Source organism: Rhinolophus sinicus, chromosome 5 (assembly GCF_057876585.1).
Source record: "Rhinolophus sinicus isolate RSI-liver-muscle chromosome 5, RSI-T2T, whole genome shotgun sequence".
Taxonomy (NCBI): domain Eukaryota; kingdom Metazoa; phylum Chordata; class Mammalia; order Chiroptera; family Rhinolophidae; genus Rhinolophus; species Rhinolophus sinicus.
In genome coordinates, this window is record NC_142505.1 from 24,207,896 (window position 1) to 24,225,013 (window position 17,118).

General features: G+C 37.2%; 1 protein-coding gene across 11 annotated transcripts in view; it reads right to left on the reverse strand.

Annotated features, from left to right (window-relative positions):
* NR1D2 (nuclear receptor subfamily 1 group D member 2) overlaps positions 1 to 17,118 on the reverse strand; it is a 122,276-nt gene that overhangs the window by 13,258 nt on the left and 91,900 nt on the right. For 7 of the 11 annotated variants that reach the window (XR_012489651.2, XR_012489649.2, XR_012489652.2 and 4 more), the window contains one exon: positions 3,151 to 3,231. The exons of the other annotated variants lie outside the window; for them this stretch is intronic. The gene's annotated coding sequence lies outside the window, so the exon portion shown is untranslated. The remainder of the gene's footprint in view (positions 1 to 3,150; positions 3,232 to 17,118) is intronic. 11 annotated transcript variants of the gene reach the window in all.

Consider the following 17,118-nt stretch of genomic DNA (forward strand, 5'->3'; position numbering starts at 1 on the left):
AAGTGGGCATGATTAGATTCTGACCACTCTAACTTACTGTGGGTTACAAGCAAGACTAAAAATATGCTGATCTAACTTCTTCTCCAAAATGGTGATTACAAGTCACATATTTACAAGGATTGATGACATCCAGCTTTTCATAAGAACATTTCAATTGCAATCAACCTCATCCTCCATAGGAATCCCTTCATTTCACATCTAAGTTCAGGCTTCTTTCTCTCCAGAAATGAGATGATACTCTCTCCCTGAAAAGGTGCACAAATGTATCGCATGCAGACAGGGAAGCAGCATCATAATCCAGAAAAACATGGTGTCAATAGCATATAAAAATAAAACTACTGACCCCAGAGATTCAAAGAATGTCTTGAACCAAGTATCTCTTAACGTGAACCCAAGTATCCATTGTGGTTCTGAGGACTTATTCTCAGAAGTCAACAACATTTTTATAAATTTTTTTTAATATTCAATTTCATTCCAAGGGTAATTTAAAAACATGCCATAAAGCATATTTTTGATCATCCAAATCAGCTGAAAACAAAATATAAAAATTTCAATCATTCATTTGCTTCCATGTTTACAATGCCTTTGCTGTCGAGTAATATACTTTAATAATTACATGCTACTTAGAACCAAAAAAGCAGACTTACTATATAAATGATTCAGCCACTACAAAACCTGCAGCATCATGGCTCACTGGGCCCATGAGGGGTTTTGGAGTAGTTAACAGGACAAAAGTGGTGAGCAACTTGAGTTAGCACAATTGAGGGTATAGTCCAAGGCTTCCCAAATTTCAGGCATCCACGAACAAATCAAGAGGCATTTGGCACATTTACAAGTAAATTGAAATAATATTTTTTTCATTACTAATTAAAAACAGCTGGTTGTTTTGTCAGCAAGTGGAAGATATTGTTTGCAATCTTTCCCCCAAAGTGTTTTTATCTACCTGGTTGATGCATAGCTTGTGCTATAGGTGAAGTATTCTAAAATAAGACACATTTTCTAGGCTGAGACTAGAAAACATTTCCTTGATTATTCAGGGGACAGGGGAAGTGAAATGAGCTCAGACTCTAGTGAATCCTAAGAAGAAATCCTGAACCTACCCCATTTAGGAGCCCAATGTAGGAATAGAAATCTCAGTTAAATTTGGGACAATCTGAGAGCAGAGACGACTTGAGCTCCCCTTCTTAGGCTGAGGCTACGAAGGCAGTAAGACCCCATAAGAGAAACAGACACGTGGGGACAAGTTCCTCAGGCATCAGAGTAACAAGGAAGTGATAGGATAACTTTGTGATGCTGAGAGAGGCCCTAAAGTGGCCTGAGTTTAGATAATGCCACAAAATTTCCCATAGCCCAATATGAAACAAGAGCAGTAGAATCTGTGTGCACAGTATACCTAAAATTGGCACAGAAATTAGCTGAGAGAGAGGGCACTTGATTGGAAAGTGCTGCAGTCAGAAGCTGGACCCTGCATGGAACAACAACGGAACACTAGAGGTCTCAGCTAGTGCCACTGTGGACTGATAACAACACAACCAGCTGCCCTCCTGCCCCCCGCCCCATGACTTGACACCGTAACAGGATTATTTTCAAATGTAACATACATTAGAATTACCTAGAGTGATTGCTAACATACAAATTTCTGGGCCCCGCCCACCGAGTTCTTGATATAGCAGGTCTGGGTTTGGCGCTGGTAATCTGCTTTTCTAACAAGTTCTCAGGTGATGCTGATATTGCTGCTCTGAGAACCACATTTGAAGAATCACTGCTAGGATGCATCCTAAGTTATGTGAAACCCACATATAAGCAGGAACTCCCAGCATAATGGAGCTCACACTAGGAGTATATTTATGGGAGAATAAAGATTTACGTATTTCATACACCTGCACACAGGAACTAAGATTTGCACCCAAGATGGAGATGGGGTAAATGGCTTCCTAAATCTCTATTTGCTGTTTTCTCCTCTGGAAGACATCATTTCTTATTCTTTTGCAGCATTGAATATAATTCTTAATTATGCTCAATAACATACCCGTGATTTTTTTTTTTCAACACTTCATGAAAAAAGGTCATTAAGTGTTGGAACCCACTGTCTGGAGTAAAGTATTCTGCCCAAGATGGCATCCCCCATCCTGTTGCTTTTGCTTGCCCACCTTCCCCATCTTCTCTCATCCCCACACATCCACCCACCAACACTAAGGAAGGACTATGCATGTGCTGTTCACAAGCATATAGGAGGCAACAACTCAAGAGTGAGGCAAAAGGAAACCAGGGGCAAGGAGAGCATTCCTTCTCTACTTCAGGTAACCCAACCTAAGGTGAGGTTACTGGAAAAATGACCTATGATCCATGGCCCAGGGGACAACCATGGTTAACATTCAGGTAGATAAACATCCTTCCAGACATTTTTATATGCAAGGATATACAAGCATACTAATCACTTTTTCAACTTTCAATGAAGACTCGATTCTAGACAAAGATCTCTAGGAGGTAATCCAAAAGGAATATACAATCATAAGATTAGATCAATAAAAGAGACAGGAATGAGGAAAGTAGAAGAGACGTGTGCTTAATATTTTTCCTAGGCTTTCTGGAAGCTGAGAATTTCTCTGCTCCAAGGTCTACAACCATAATTGTTTTTGATAAGTAATGTGTTTAGATAAGTTATGTCAAAAGGGTCAAATTTCTTTTTCATTCTCAGCTTTTATTAGAAACATGAAAGTGCCACAGTTTAGCAATTAAGTAGCACCATCTTGCTTGGAGACATTATAGAATTTAATGAGTTTGTTCTTTTGTATGAGTAGAGAGTTTAAATAAAAAGAATCCTTTCAATGAACCACATTAAAATGTATTCCAAGTGTCTTTTAACTTTGGGGCATTAAAAAAGAGATTGAGGGGTTTTTTTTTTCTGAATCAAAATGTATCTTCTCCATGCAATGATAAATTTCCACGAAGCTGCCCATGTTGAACTTCAACGAAACAAAAGATCCAGAGATGTCACAAGAAAGTCACTGAGGTGACTTTCAATTTAAAGTGATTACGGGTTCAGGAAAAGCAGCCTTTCTGGATGTCAATGCCTGACAGATTCTCAAGTTTTGAGTTCGGAAGTTTAAAACACTGTTGTGCTAAGTGACACTGATGCTTTCCACTTACCAGCGTATTCTGTTCCCTTAATCTCCTCCTCCTGTCTCTTCATGCGCTCCATCCATTCCTACCACAGGGAGATGTAAGTGCCTGTAATAGTGGAAAACTCTTGAAAATTGAAGAAGATGCAAGTCATGGTTCTCTAATAATGGAACTTCCGAGCTGGGGTGGGGCTAAGTGTTTGGGGCATGGGGCCACGTGTATACTCCAGTTCCTCACACTACTTGCCATATTTCTCACCCTTCCATCTCAACACTGGATCCTCTGAACTTTACATCAGACAAAAGGAAGGAAGGAAATTTCAGAAACAGACCATATGCCAAAAGATAAAAGTATTTTCTGGTAACTGGGAAGATTCAGATGATGCAAATGAATGAAACAAAACAGACTCATTGGATACTTGCAAGCTGTTTTTTACTTCCCAACATACCCAGAAACAAAACAGTGTATTACTCTCTGTTAGTTTCCGATTTCTGCTATAAAAATTATTATAAATGTGGTGTCTCAAACAATACACATTTCTTACTTTACAGTTCTATAAGTCAAAATTCCAACACAGGTCTTCTCGGGCTAAAACCAAGGTGTCAGCAGGGCTGTATTCCTTTCTCAAAGCTCTAGGAGAGAAATTGTTTCCTTGCCTTTTCTAGCTTCTAGAGACCACCTGTAATTCTTGGTTCATGGCTCCTTTTCCTCATTCTTAGACAGTCAAGTTTTTCTCACCGTTTTTCTGTAACCAGAAGTGTTGTCTGCTTTTAAGGACTATGGAATCACATTGGATCCACTGGGATACTCCAGGGTCATCTTTCCATGTCAAGGTCCCTAATGACATCTGTGAAGACCCTTTGCCATGTAAAGTAACATATTCACATATTTGGGGAGGGTGGGAATTAGGACCTAGACAAATTAGGACTTTGGGGGAGGGGCATTATTCTGCCTACCACACTACTTCTAGAAGCCTCCCAAGATTTGTTAATTCTCCAAGTTGTTCAACTTGACCATTTCCCAGAAGGGTTAAATTTTTCTAAAGGTGAAAAATCTCCACCATGGTGTGGAGAATGAATACCAGCAAGGGACAAGGTACCTTTATATTTGTTTCAATTTCTACACATTATCATTTAAAAAAATATGACCAGAGGAATGCTCCTGTGATTCTAAGGGAAGCACTCAGTGCCTGTAAGTGTGATGATGGAAATTCCGAGAAGCATGTTACTTTATTTGAGAGCAGATAAAACCAAAGCCTTGGCCCACACAGAGAACCTCTGGGTAGAACATAAAAACCGATATCCATCTAAGAGGAGCTGCAGATAGAAAAAAGATTGAATTAGAATGGGAAGTAACTCAAAGAAATAAATAGAACAAGGTTTTTAAAAACGCATGGTTTTCAAATTGAAAGGGCACAGGAAGGATAAATTTTTAAAAAATATATTTTAAGGACTAATACCTAGAACAAGGTAGTGACCTTTCAGACAACCAAGGATAAAAAAAAAATTCTAAAACTTCCAAAGAAAATAGATTAATACAGCTGATAGTACTGCATTTCTCACTGTAATGGTGGGGGCAGGAAGACAATGCAACAGTATCTTAAAATTATTTTTCACTTGCAATTATTACCTAGTATTTTAAGAATGAAAGAAAACTTAATATTTTCTAATATTCAAGAACTCACAAAGTTTGTCACCCATGAACTCTGAAAAAAAGTCTAGACACAATGCATAGAGGGAAAACAAAAACAAGAACAAAAAAATTAATCTAAAAGATGATGCAGAATTATAGAAATCTGGAATTACCTAATAACATGAGAAATTGTGAGGGAAGAAAGGAAGGAGCAGATATTGGAAAAATGTACAGTTTAATATGTATATTGATGGTTTTAATGTTATTTTTAAACCGTGAAAATGAAGTGCATATAACTTTAGTAATCCTTCTTAAGCAATACACTAACCACAGAAGCTGTAAAAAACAGACTAACAAATTTGTTTATATACAAATTTTAAATTCCTGTGGGCCAAAGAAACTATGAACAGTGTTAAAATGGCAAGGAATAAACAAGCTTTATACTGGGAGAAAATGTTTGTAAATCACATGTCCAACAAAGGATTTGTATCCAGAATATATAAAGAACTCTCAAAAATCAACAGTAAGAAACAAAACAACCCAATTTTTTAAATTACTTTAAAGACACGTTACCAAATTACTTTAGAGACACGTTACCAAAAAGAAAATGAGGAAGGCAAATAGGCACATGCAAAGATAGTCTATATCATTAGGCATTAGGAGAATGTAAATTAAAATCAGAACAAGGTACCATGACATACTTATTAGAGTGAATAAAATGAAAAATAGAATATCAAATGCTGAGCAGATGCAGACCAACTGGAACGCTGATATCGATGATAGGAATGCAAATAATAAAGTCATTTTGCAAAAGAGATTTTTAAAAAATACTCTTATGTACATATTGGTGATTACACCAATGGGCTCAGCCTTCTTGAAGAGTAACCTGGCAGTATCTCCTAACATGTTTAAGTGTACATACCATTTGACCAAGAATTTCCACTGTGGGTACCTATTCTTCCTATGTAAAGAGGCACGTGCAAGGCTGTCTACTGTGTCATTTGTGATTCCAGAACATTGAAAACAATGCAAATTCTTATCCAAACAAAATGAATTTTGGAACATTCCTATTATAAAGTACTGCACACCTTTTAAAAAGAATGAGCCATATATCAACTTAAGACGTAGTTTTAAGTAGTTTTAAAAAAGAATTTCATGGCACAGCATATAGATATATAATTTATTTTTAAAATATATTTATATAGTGGGTATAATTATATAGAGAAAGTACTAGACTGTTGACAGTGATTTTCCCTTGGGAAGCGAATGAGAATGGGTAGACGGAAGAATATGAAAAAGATTCTTTTATGTTTCATATTCTACGCTTCTGTACAGTTTCTGTACAGAATCTTTTACAATGACAATATATTCTTGTATTATTTGTGTAATTTTTTAAATGTCAAGGCAGAGGTAGATATTTTTTAATACACTGTAGAAAACATATAAGTAGAAGTAAATCTAGATGCTAACAACAGTTAAGCGAAACTTAGTTACAGCTGGTAGATGCTACAAATGAGTCAATTGTAATAAATATGAGCAAGCATAACTTCCACATAAAATATGGTCTGTATGAAATAATAAATCCAACAATTGGCTGGCTAAAATAGACACAATCAAAATAATTTTTTTAATTGACTGACAAAACTTAGGGGGAAATCTAAGGCAGGTGGAGGGATTAGGCAGGTTGTGACAAATGCAGCCTGCAGGCTGCAGGCATGTTGTTGTAAAGGCAATGCAACAAGTCAAGCGAAGTGATTTGGAACCAGGGCCAGCAGCTGAGCACTTGTAGTCTTACCCTTAGTCTACTTCTCACAATTATACTGTCTGCATGGCCCTTGTAAGCATTTGATATGGAGGACCCCTATCCCTGTGAAAACTTTATAAAAGGAGAGTTACAAAAGCATAATGGTAACAGTCATAAAAATAATTATCATAATCACAAAAAGTACTGAACAGTTAACACCAGTATCATGGTAAAAAGCATTGAAGGATGAAGTAGTCATTAAATGAAAGTAGTAAACTATAAATTAAAGAATAAAAAGCCAACAACACTGAATGTACATGTCACATACAACAGCTAAACATAACGCACACAATTTTAAAAATACCAGAAATTCAAGAAAAAAATAAGAAATAAATTGAAATTAAAGACCTAATTATTCCACTGTAAAAATAGCAAAATCTACCATTTGCTGAGATTTTTCTAAATGTCTGGGACTGTACTAAGCACTTTACATACATTTTCCCACTTTATCATCACCTGAGGTAGGTGTTACTATTGTTCTCCCTATTTTACAGATGAGGAAACTGAGACTTAAAGAGGTTAGGTGACTCACCAAGACACCCTGGCTAATAAGAGGTGAAACTGTAACTCACATTGAAGTCCATCTAGCTCCAGAGCCAATGCTCGCAATCACTACTTATGTTGCCTCTCACTGTAAAATAATCAGAATGTGAATAATCAATAAATAAATTAATAAAAGAAATTGCAGAGGTGATCAATAGCATTAATCAGATAGACAATGGAGAGATGTAAAAGACAGAAGAGAATACACTTTATTTGTAAGAATACAAAGATCTCATAAAATTTATCATATTATTGATGAAGGAAGACAAAAAGAAACCAGAACACCTAATATTCCACAACATTAAAAACAATAAAACTAGAAATTAAATGTGAAAGCAAAATTCATATCAGCTTTATATACAATAGCCAAAAGTGAAAACACCCCAGTGTTCAAGAAATAAATGGATGAGCAAACTGTGGTGTATCCACACAATGCAGTGTGCTCACCAACAAAAAAGAGCATTCTACTGATACGTGAAACTAAAAATCATTATTCTGAACAAAAGAAGCCAGACACAAATGACTAATACTTCCTGATTGCATTTATATGACATTCTATGAAAGGCAAAACTATACAGACAGAAAACAGATCAGTAGTTGCCAGAAACCATGGGTAGGGTAAGGAATTGGCCACAAAGGAGCATGGGAAATTTTCTGCAGTGATAGAAATGTTCTAAATCTTGACTGTGGTAGGTTGTCACACAACTGTATACATTTTTCAAAGCTCATTAAACTCGTGGTTAAAAGGGGTAAATTCGATTGTATATAAATCATAGATCAATGAACCAGAGGTTTTAAATACATGCAGAATTTAAAGCCCCACATCATATAAAAAAATTTAAGTGTTTAAATACTTCCCACATCAAACTGTCATGTTTAATTTTGTAGACAAGAGTATGAGCCCATATGTATTCTTTTAAGAATTATTAGTAGTATTTTTAAATGTATGCATACGATCTATTTCATAGCAACAACTAATTCATATCACATCAGCATGTAAATATTCATGCAAAGTACGTATTCTCATATAGCTGTGCATTGCACATTCTAAACATGTGGAACGGTCAAATATGAAAGATTATTCTGTGACTTAAAAAGTACTTGTTTCACTGTTTAATACAAAATAAATTTATTTTGTATCATTAAAAAAAATACTTCCTACATCAAGAAAAATAATTCCCTAATAGAATATTTTGGAATGATATTGCCATATTAAAATTGATAGAGTGCTACCAAAGTGTTATTTAAAACACTTATATTTCTGTATTAATAAGAAAGAAAAAAACAATGTGACAACATGGATGGATCTTGAGATTATTATGCTAAGCTAAATAAGTCAGTCAAAAAAGTCAAGAACCATACGATTTCACTAATATGTGGTATATAAAACTGAAAACAACAAAGGAACAAGACAAACAAATAAAGACACAAAAAAGCACAGACAATAGTTTAGTAGTTACCAAAGGGTAAGAGGGGAGGAAGGTGGTAAAAGAGGGTAAGAGGGATCAAATATATGGTGATGGAAGGAGAACTGACTCTGGGTGGTGAACACATAATGTGATATATAAATGATGTATTACAGAATTGTACACCTGAAATCTATGTAGCTTTACTAACAATTGTCACCCCAATAAACTTTAATTTTAAAAAAAGAAAAAGAAAAAAAGAAAAGAAAATCCCAATTAAACAAAAAAGGGAGAATTAGCAAATTTATTAAAAGTAGTAAAATGTGGGGTGAGGAAAAAAAATTAAGGGAATAAATAGAAACAACTGTTTTAAAATAGGAATGATATTCTAACCTACATATTAACAATTACCATTATCATTGTTCTATGGACAGCTGTTAAAGTACGAAATAATAAACTGAGCTGTCACAAAATTGAGAGCTAATCACAGAAGAAGTAGAAACAGCTATAAAAAGTTTATGTTCCCCAAAAACAAATGGCACTAATGGGATCACTAAAGTATTTTCTTAAATTTCCAAAACACAGTTTACTCCCTTGTTGTTACCAAAACTATTCCAAAATATAGAAAACAGTATGTACTCATTTTTATGAAGTAAATGTGGTTTTGATCATAAAACCTGAAGGCACCAAGAGAAAAGACTAAATGATAGCTCAATCTTGCTTTTGAACTTAAATACAAAAATCTAAAATAAAATCGAGGACACAGAATGTGAGTATAGAGACCGACTGCCTCTACCATGGGGATTGGCTTCACGAAACGGGGCTAAGGCACATCCCAGAGGGCATAGCCAACAAGATATTGCAACAAAGACATCACAGGCCTCACCCCAAACCCAGAAGTCTTGATTTACCTGCCAAGCAGGCACTGTGCAAGGCTGGACATACAAGAATACGAGGGTCCCCAACACCAAGGAGCTTACCTTCTACAGGACGAGACAGACATTTGTTAAGTAAAATAATCCAAATCATGGCATTTCAAAGTCATATTAAAACTTTACTTAGCCCCTGCCCCCACCCCAGGGATTATTTCATTCTCTAGCAGGATGTTCCTTTATTTATTATTTCACACTGATTAAGGCTGAGCATCTGTGAAGTTATTTGTTAACTTGTACACTTAGACATCTGTCTAGTGGAGATGAAAATGATTTGGGCCTTGTACAAATATCGTTTTATTGCCCTGTATGGTATTAACCTATTTTGTATGTAATGCAACAAACTCGCTTCAGCATGACTTTCCCAATTGACAAATGTTCTATGAACCAGCTCAGTTATCCTGCTAGTTTCCTGAATTAGATAAATTTTTGATGTGTACTCACTATATATTTTTGACAAAAGTTATGTTTTTAATTTTTTGTTAATTATACTGTTTATACATTCAACAAATAATGACACAAATTACTCCCTAATTACAATTGTGGAAAGGGATATGAAAGACAAGGAAAAGACCTATTCTGGCCTGTGAGGTCCTGAAAGAAATGGTGCTTAACCAAGCCTGGAGACTGGTTACACTTACAGGAGACATGGGGCCGGGGCAGAGCCCTCCAGGAGTTAGTCCTTCCTAGGGTGATTTTCTAACTACATCTAAAGACTCCCAAAGTCACAGAAGAAAGTAACCAAAATTATTCTCTACAATTGCTGAAGCAGAGTTGTATTTCTATACCAAAGCAGTCTTCAAAATAAAAATAGTAGGGGTGGCCGGATGGCTCAGTTGGTTAAAGCATGAGCTCGATTCCCACAGGGCCAGTGAGCTGCGCCCTCCACAACTAGACTGAAGGACAACGACTTGGCACTGATGGGCCCTGGAGAAACACACTGTTCCCCAATAAGAAAAAAAAATTTTAATAAAAATAATAATGGTAATAATATCTACTATTGACTCAGAGTTTATTTACAATGTTCCATGTCTGATACTAAATACTTGAAGTGAATTACCTTTAATCCTCATGACAATCCTACAAGGTAATTACCATTATTATCTCTATTTTACAGATGAGAAAACTGACGCTCAGAGAGGTTAAGCTATATTCCCAAGGGTACACAATAGGCCTGCCTGGTATCAGACCTTAACTCCTTTGCTATCCAGCCTCTTCCAAAGCTATGTCTTCAAATCTGTGCTACTTTATAATGGGGGAGGGGTACATTGTTTTCGTTTTTTAACATATCCCTTGTAGATTAAAACATCATGGCAAGCAGGGAACAGGAGTGCAATGTATGTGAAGAGTACTGTGGTTCATTGTTTACATTTACTGGTCCTGTCCATTTCCTAAATCTTCCTGCTGCCGTGACTTGGAAGTGAAAAGCAGGGCTTGCGCAGAGTGGCTTTTCAACAACAAACAGTGTCTTGTTGAAAAGCTGTTTATTCCAGACTGCTTTTAACTACTCCCCAACACAATTCCTTCTGTTGCCTCTCTCTCATTTGCAAGCCCTGAGCACTTGTCCAAAAGCTTTTAGCCCCACTGAGTGGGCAAAAAGCTTTCTCCACCACTCACCTTGAAACTGGTTCTGAGTTTCTCTTAAATGTTTGTCTGACTATTTAGCCAAGGATTGAGAGTCCATTGTGAACAGACAGTCCATTTGCTTTGACTGTGTACAAGCTTTCCTGAGATCACTGATTGGTTTTCTGCTCCTTTTCTTTCTCCATTGGTACTTCCTGCTTTTAAGCTAAGGATTGCGTAAAAATGTAATTTTCTAGCTACCTTCCCTACTCTTATATTCAAAGAGAATACATGTGTCAGAAATATTTTCCAAAAAAAAAGAAATATTTTCCAAGTGATCCAAAGGGATGTTGAATTCTTTCCTGGGTTGCTAAAGCTCGCATCTAATACCAGCCCTGACCCCTCATGACTTTTTTTTTTTTTTAATTTTGAACAGCCTACAACAAAGTCACAAAATTCTATACTATCCAACTAAAGACCCCTTAGAGATCATCTAGCCCAACTTCTACATTTTACACCATGGGAAAGCAGGCTGGTGAAGTTCCAGTGCTAAGACCTCTAGCAAGTATATTAATATTGACTTTGTATTATATATTTTGCCTTCTTAATTGTACACTCATTGAGAACAAAAACCCCAACTTAAACTTCATTTTATACCCCATTTGCTACATATCTCTATGTATGTAGCAGACATTTAGAAGGGATAGGAGCATGTATGTTCTATAGGACCTTCCATTCAAGAACCTTTGCTCTAAACTGAATGGGATTAAATCCAACCTATAAGGGACACACAAAGTTTTAAATGAAACAGTCAGAGACCTAAAAACATTTCATCCCAGATCAATGGATCCCTTGGAGGATGCTTTGGATTGTATTCTGTTTGATTTTATTATGTATGTGGTACATGGATACACCCTTGTAAAAGATTCTGGCAACCACACAGAGTAAAATATGAAGGACTTCCAAATTTCCTTCCCTTCTTACTTCCCTGATTAAGGTCAGCCACTATGTATAGTGTAAAGTATATGGGGTGAGAAAATTAAGTTCGTGAACTCATGCTAGAAAAAGTGCTGCATACCTCATTGTTGAATATCACTACAGTCACCTTCTAAGTACTCCTCTTGGGAAGCTATGCACCAATGCCAGTGCTTAGACCACCCTTCAAAGCAATTTGGGAACTCTTTTTCTGGAATGGCCATCACAGCTGTCATCGTATTACCCTTGATGTCCTGAATGTCATCAAAATGTTTTCCTTTCAACATTTCCTTCATCGTTGGGTAAAGAAAGAAGTCACTGGGGGCCAGATCAGGTGAGTAGGGAGAGTGTTCCAATACAGTTATTTGTTTACTGGCTAAAAACTTCCTCACAGAAAGTGCCCTGTGAGCTGGTGCATTGTCATGATGCCATGGATTGTTAGTGAAAAGTTCAGGTCATCTAACTTTTTCATACAGACTTTTCAATATTTCCAAATAGTAAACTTGGTTAACTGTCTAGTTGGTACAAATGCATACAGAATAATCCCTCTGACATCAAAAAAGTTTAGCAATATCGTTGCAACAAGTTCGCAACCTTAATTGTCAGACCTCGTATATGCATATATATGTACACAACGGAACATTATTCATCCATTAAAAAAAAAGATATCGGGCCGGCCCAGTGGCTCAGGTGGTTGGAGCACAGTGCTTCTAACGCTGAGATCACCAGTTAAATTCCCACATGGGCCAGTGAGCCGCGCCCTCTACAGCTAAGATTGTGAACAACAGCTCTCCCTGGAGTTGGGCTGCTGTGAGCAGCCAGAGGTCTGCGTGGGCTGCTGTGGGTTACCGTGTGTTGCCATGAGTGGCCAGTGGCCAGCGTGAGTGGCCGGCAGCCAGTGTGAACAGCCAGCAGCTGGTGAGAGCTGCAGTGAGTAGCCGACCGATGACCAGAGACCAACTGCCTTAGCTGGGGGGGCGGGGAACACAAGGCTCATAATACCAGCATGGGCCAGGGAGCTGTGTCCTATGTATACTTTCTATAACTAGACTGAGAAACAACAAGCTTGAACCGGAGTAGGGGAGGAGGTGCAAGAAAGGGGAGGGGGAAAAAAAGAAATCCTGCCGTTTGCAACCACATGGATGGACTTTGAGGGCCTTATGCTAAGTGAAATAAAAGACAAATACCGTATGATCTTACTTATATGGAATTTAAAAAAAAAAAAGAAAAAGAAAACCAAACACAAAAACAGAGAGTAGAATGGTGATTGCCAAGGGCTAGGGAATGAGGGAAATGGGAGATGTTAGTCAAAGGGTACAAACTTCCAGTTATAAGATGAATAAATACCAGAGATCTAAGGTACCACATAAGGACTATAGTTAACAATACTGTATTACATACTTGAAAGCTGCTAAAAGAGTAGATCTTAAATGTGCTCACCACAAAAGAAGAAAAACTGTGATTATGTGAGGCGATGGATGTGTTAACTAACCTTCCTGTGATAATCATTTCACTATAAGTGTGTATCAAATCAACACATTGCACACTTTAAACTTACACGATATTATATGTCAATTATATTGTCATAAAGCAAAGGACAGGAAATGTTTCCCTCTCTGCAGCTGAAGCTATGAAATGAAAGGTGGTGAGGGCCTGCTGGTTGCCATGTCCAACTATGTGGGAGAAGTCAATCTGAGACACAGAAATGCATGTCCTAATGGCATTAAAGGCCTAGTTCTGGTTTCTGAGCCACAGCCTCCCCCTGAGGCGTCCTCCTCAGGGCATGTGTGCCTTCTAATAGACTCATATTCTTCCCTTGCCCAAATAGTTTGAGTTCAGTAAAGATAACCGTAATTCCATTTCTGCAAACTCTTGCCATTTCGACCTACAGGATGATTCTTCTCTTTGCACTGTCATTTCCTCCTTTCCTACCCACCTGTCAGGAAACAAAAGGTTGTTGGTGGTGGAAGAATGACTTTGATTTTCTTTCTTTATCTTAGCAGGATAACCACGCATGTACTCCAAGATAGAGTATTTGGACAGGGAAAACATGAGACCTCCCTGATTATCTTCAATAACCTGACTCTTAGCCACATGATGGGAAGGGTGAAGATGGTGTGGGAACCTGATTTCTATTAATGATAATCTTCAGCTGCAGCAAAAAACAAAGCCATTGATATTTTCCAAACTTCAAAATGTACCTGCACTTGAAACTAAACTCTGGTTCTTGCAAAATGAAGACCATCGTGGCATTTTCTAGAAGAGAACATTTATTTTCAGAGAAGCAGCAATGGCCCTGAACTTTTCTCTGTCCCTGCCACTAGGCTGTGTTTAAATAGAGTCTAAAAAGAATTGCTCTGGAGACGCTTTGTCACCATTCCATCTTTGACCTCTTCTTCTCTTCAAATCTTCATATATAAGAGCTAGTTATGTGACTCTAAGAGAAAGGCCTTGTCACTTTGATGCTAAGATCCTCGAATTGTTTTTCAGTAAAAGTGAAAACAAATAGCAGTAACATCCTAGCTAGAAAGTAAATACTTGTCTTTCAGAAGCATAAAGCCTGGATTTAATAATCCTATCCACATAACATAAAGCAGATTAAAAGTTAGAGCCTCCATAAGTAAAATATCTGATCTGCCACTTAGTATATCGGTGACCTTGGACAAACCCCATTTAACTCCCCTGAGTCTCAGTTTCCTCATCTGTAAAATAAAAAAATAAAAAAATCTCAGGTCATATGATAGTTGTGATGATTAAATGAAATTTTATATGTATACTCTCTATATTAAATTCTAAGCACAGTGCCTGGAGCATACTACGTGTTCAATAAATGATAAGCATTACTATGTAATTGTTAGTAATGATTCCTAACACTTGGATACTAATTTTCATTCTGATGCTAATAATAATCATGGACTGTAGAAGCAATGAGTATTCTCCCCATTTCAGACATGAACAAATTGAGGCTCAGAGAGAATAAATGGTTTGGCCAAGGTCACATTTCCAGCTAGCTAATGACAGACCTGAAATTCAAACCAAACCACTCTAGATCAAGATCCCTTCTCCTGCCCTATGCAATGCTACCTTGCATTAATGATGAAAAAATAGATAAAAAAAATAAAATAAATGAGATTTTAAAATATGAGCACCTCAGCATTGTCAGGCACTGTTGTAAGCACGAAAGCGAGATCCAAGAACAAAATAGACAAAAATCTCTGTTCTCATTCTCGAGAGTGAAGACAGTCAATAAAAGAATAAATAGATAAAATACACAGCATGTGGAATGAAGGGGAGTACTAGGAAGAAAATTCACTCGGGAAAAGAGGAAGGGGTGTGGCCAGGAGTAGAGGACAGAGTCCAGTTGTAGATGTCATGAGCTGTGTTGACTTCATTGAAAAGGTGACACTTGAGTAAAGATCTGGGGGAGAGGAGAGAAGGAGTTACACTAACATCCTGTGGGAAAGCTGTCCTGAAAAAGGAAACAGGAAATGCAAAGGCCCTGAAGCGAGAGCATACTGGATGTGTCCAAACAGTGTGAGACAGGAAGAAAGGACTATGGGGTGAGGGCAGAGAAGTAATGCAGGGGCACTCTGGTGGCCAGAAGGTGATGGGCAGACAGGATTTCAAAAGGACTCTGGCTGCTACTTACTTTGAGATGTGAGCCACTGGAGGGTTTTGTGCAGAGGAATGTCATGGTATGACTAACATTTTAAAGGATCGTTCTAGCTACCGTACTGAGATTAGACTCTAGGGAGGTAAGGGATGAGCAAAGACATGTTGCAGATGATTGCAAGAGAAAGGGTGGTGGCTTGGACCAGGATAATGGTAGTGCAAGGAGTGAGGAAGTGGTCAAATTCTGGATAGACCCTTTCTATTATAAATGGTTTCTAACATTATAAAAGCAGGGAGAGTAAATAAAGCAAACTCCATAAATCCATCACCAAGATTTAGTAATTATCAAGATTTTGCCACATTTGCTTAACTAGCTTTTTTTTTTTTTTTTTTTTGGTGGAAGTGTTTTAAAGTAAATTGCACACATTGTATCATTTCACTGCTACACATCTAATGCAATATAGGCATTTCTTTAGCAATTCTTTACATAAATACAATTATGTTACCACACCTAACAAAATTATCAATAACTCTTTGATATTAACTCAGGTCATGATCCAATTTCCCTCGTGGTCTTAAAAAATTCTTTCTTCAGTCTGGTTATCTATCCCTAAACCAATACTTGACCACGTTAATGCAATAGTTTCATCCATAATCTTACTATCAGGTAAGATACATTTCCGCCAACCCACCCCCAGTCTCCAACATCTTTGAAATCTCTTGCCGAGTCTTTATCCTTTCTTGTCCATATGAATTTTACATAAATCCCAATTTTCAGGTTAGGAAACTAAGGTTTAGAAAGTCTAAGTCATTTCCCCATGGTCCCATGGTTAGTAGAGAGTGGAGGTGGCATTTAAGGCCATACAGACTGATTTTAAGCAACCACAACTGCATCACCACCTCCACATTAGCTTAACAAGTGGTAGAAAGAGCTGGGTTAAATATCAATTAACACTGGGCTCTATACTTGGCTTTTCCACATGCAAATGTGTGGGGAACTCTCTGAACCAAGTTTCCTCATCTGTAAAATGGTTACAAAAATAACTCATCTCAAGACTATGAATGAGCAGTCACTATGAACTGTGAAGTATTGATTCTGTAAAAGCCCAATGAAATTTAAGATTTTTGCACAGTAAACTCGTCTGTATTTTTCTCTGCAAAATCTATTTTAAATCTCTTTTATTGATATCCTGTACTAAATCTCTTTGAATGTCAATTAGGAGATCCTCAGGGCAATTATTTTGCTTTTCTTGAACTCAAAAATGGACATAAGGGGTAAAACTGTCACTAAAATTATTTTATCTCTAAGGGTAATATGTAAAGTATTCCAGAATTTAAAGGATTCCCAGGGGTGTTTCAAGGTCATGCTCAGCTAGTCCTACACCCTACAGGAAACCTACCGGCAGATAAGCTAGGTTCAAATGAGGAAGAAAAAATTTCTCTGATGTACAAGCAAATGCCAGATGTGCACAGCAGGTTAAGAAATTGTGAGTAAGAAGTTCCAATGTTTTGGAATCAATCTCTTTAG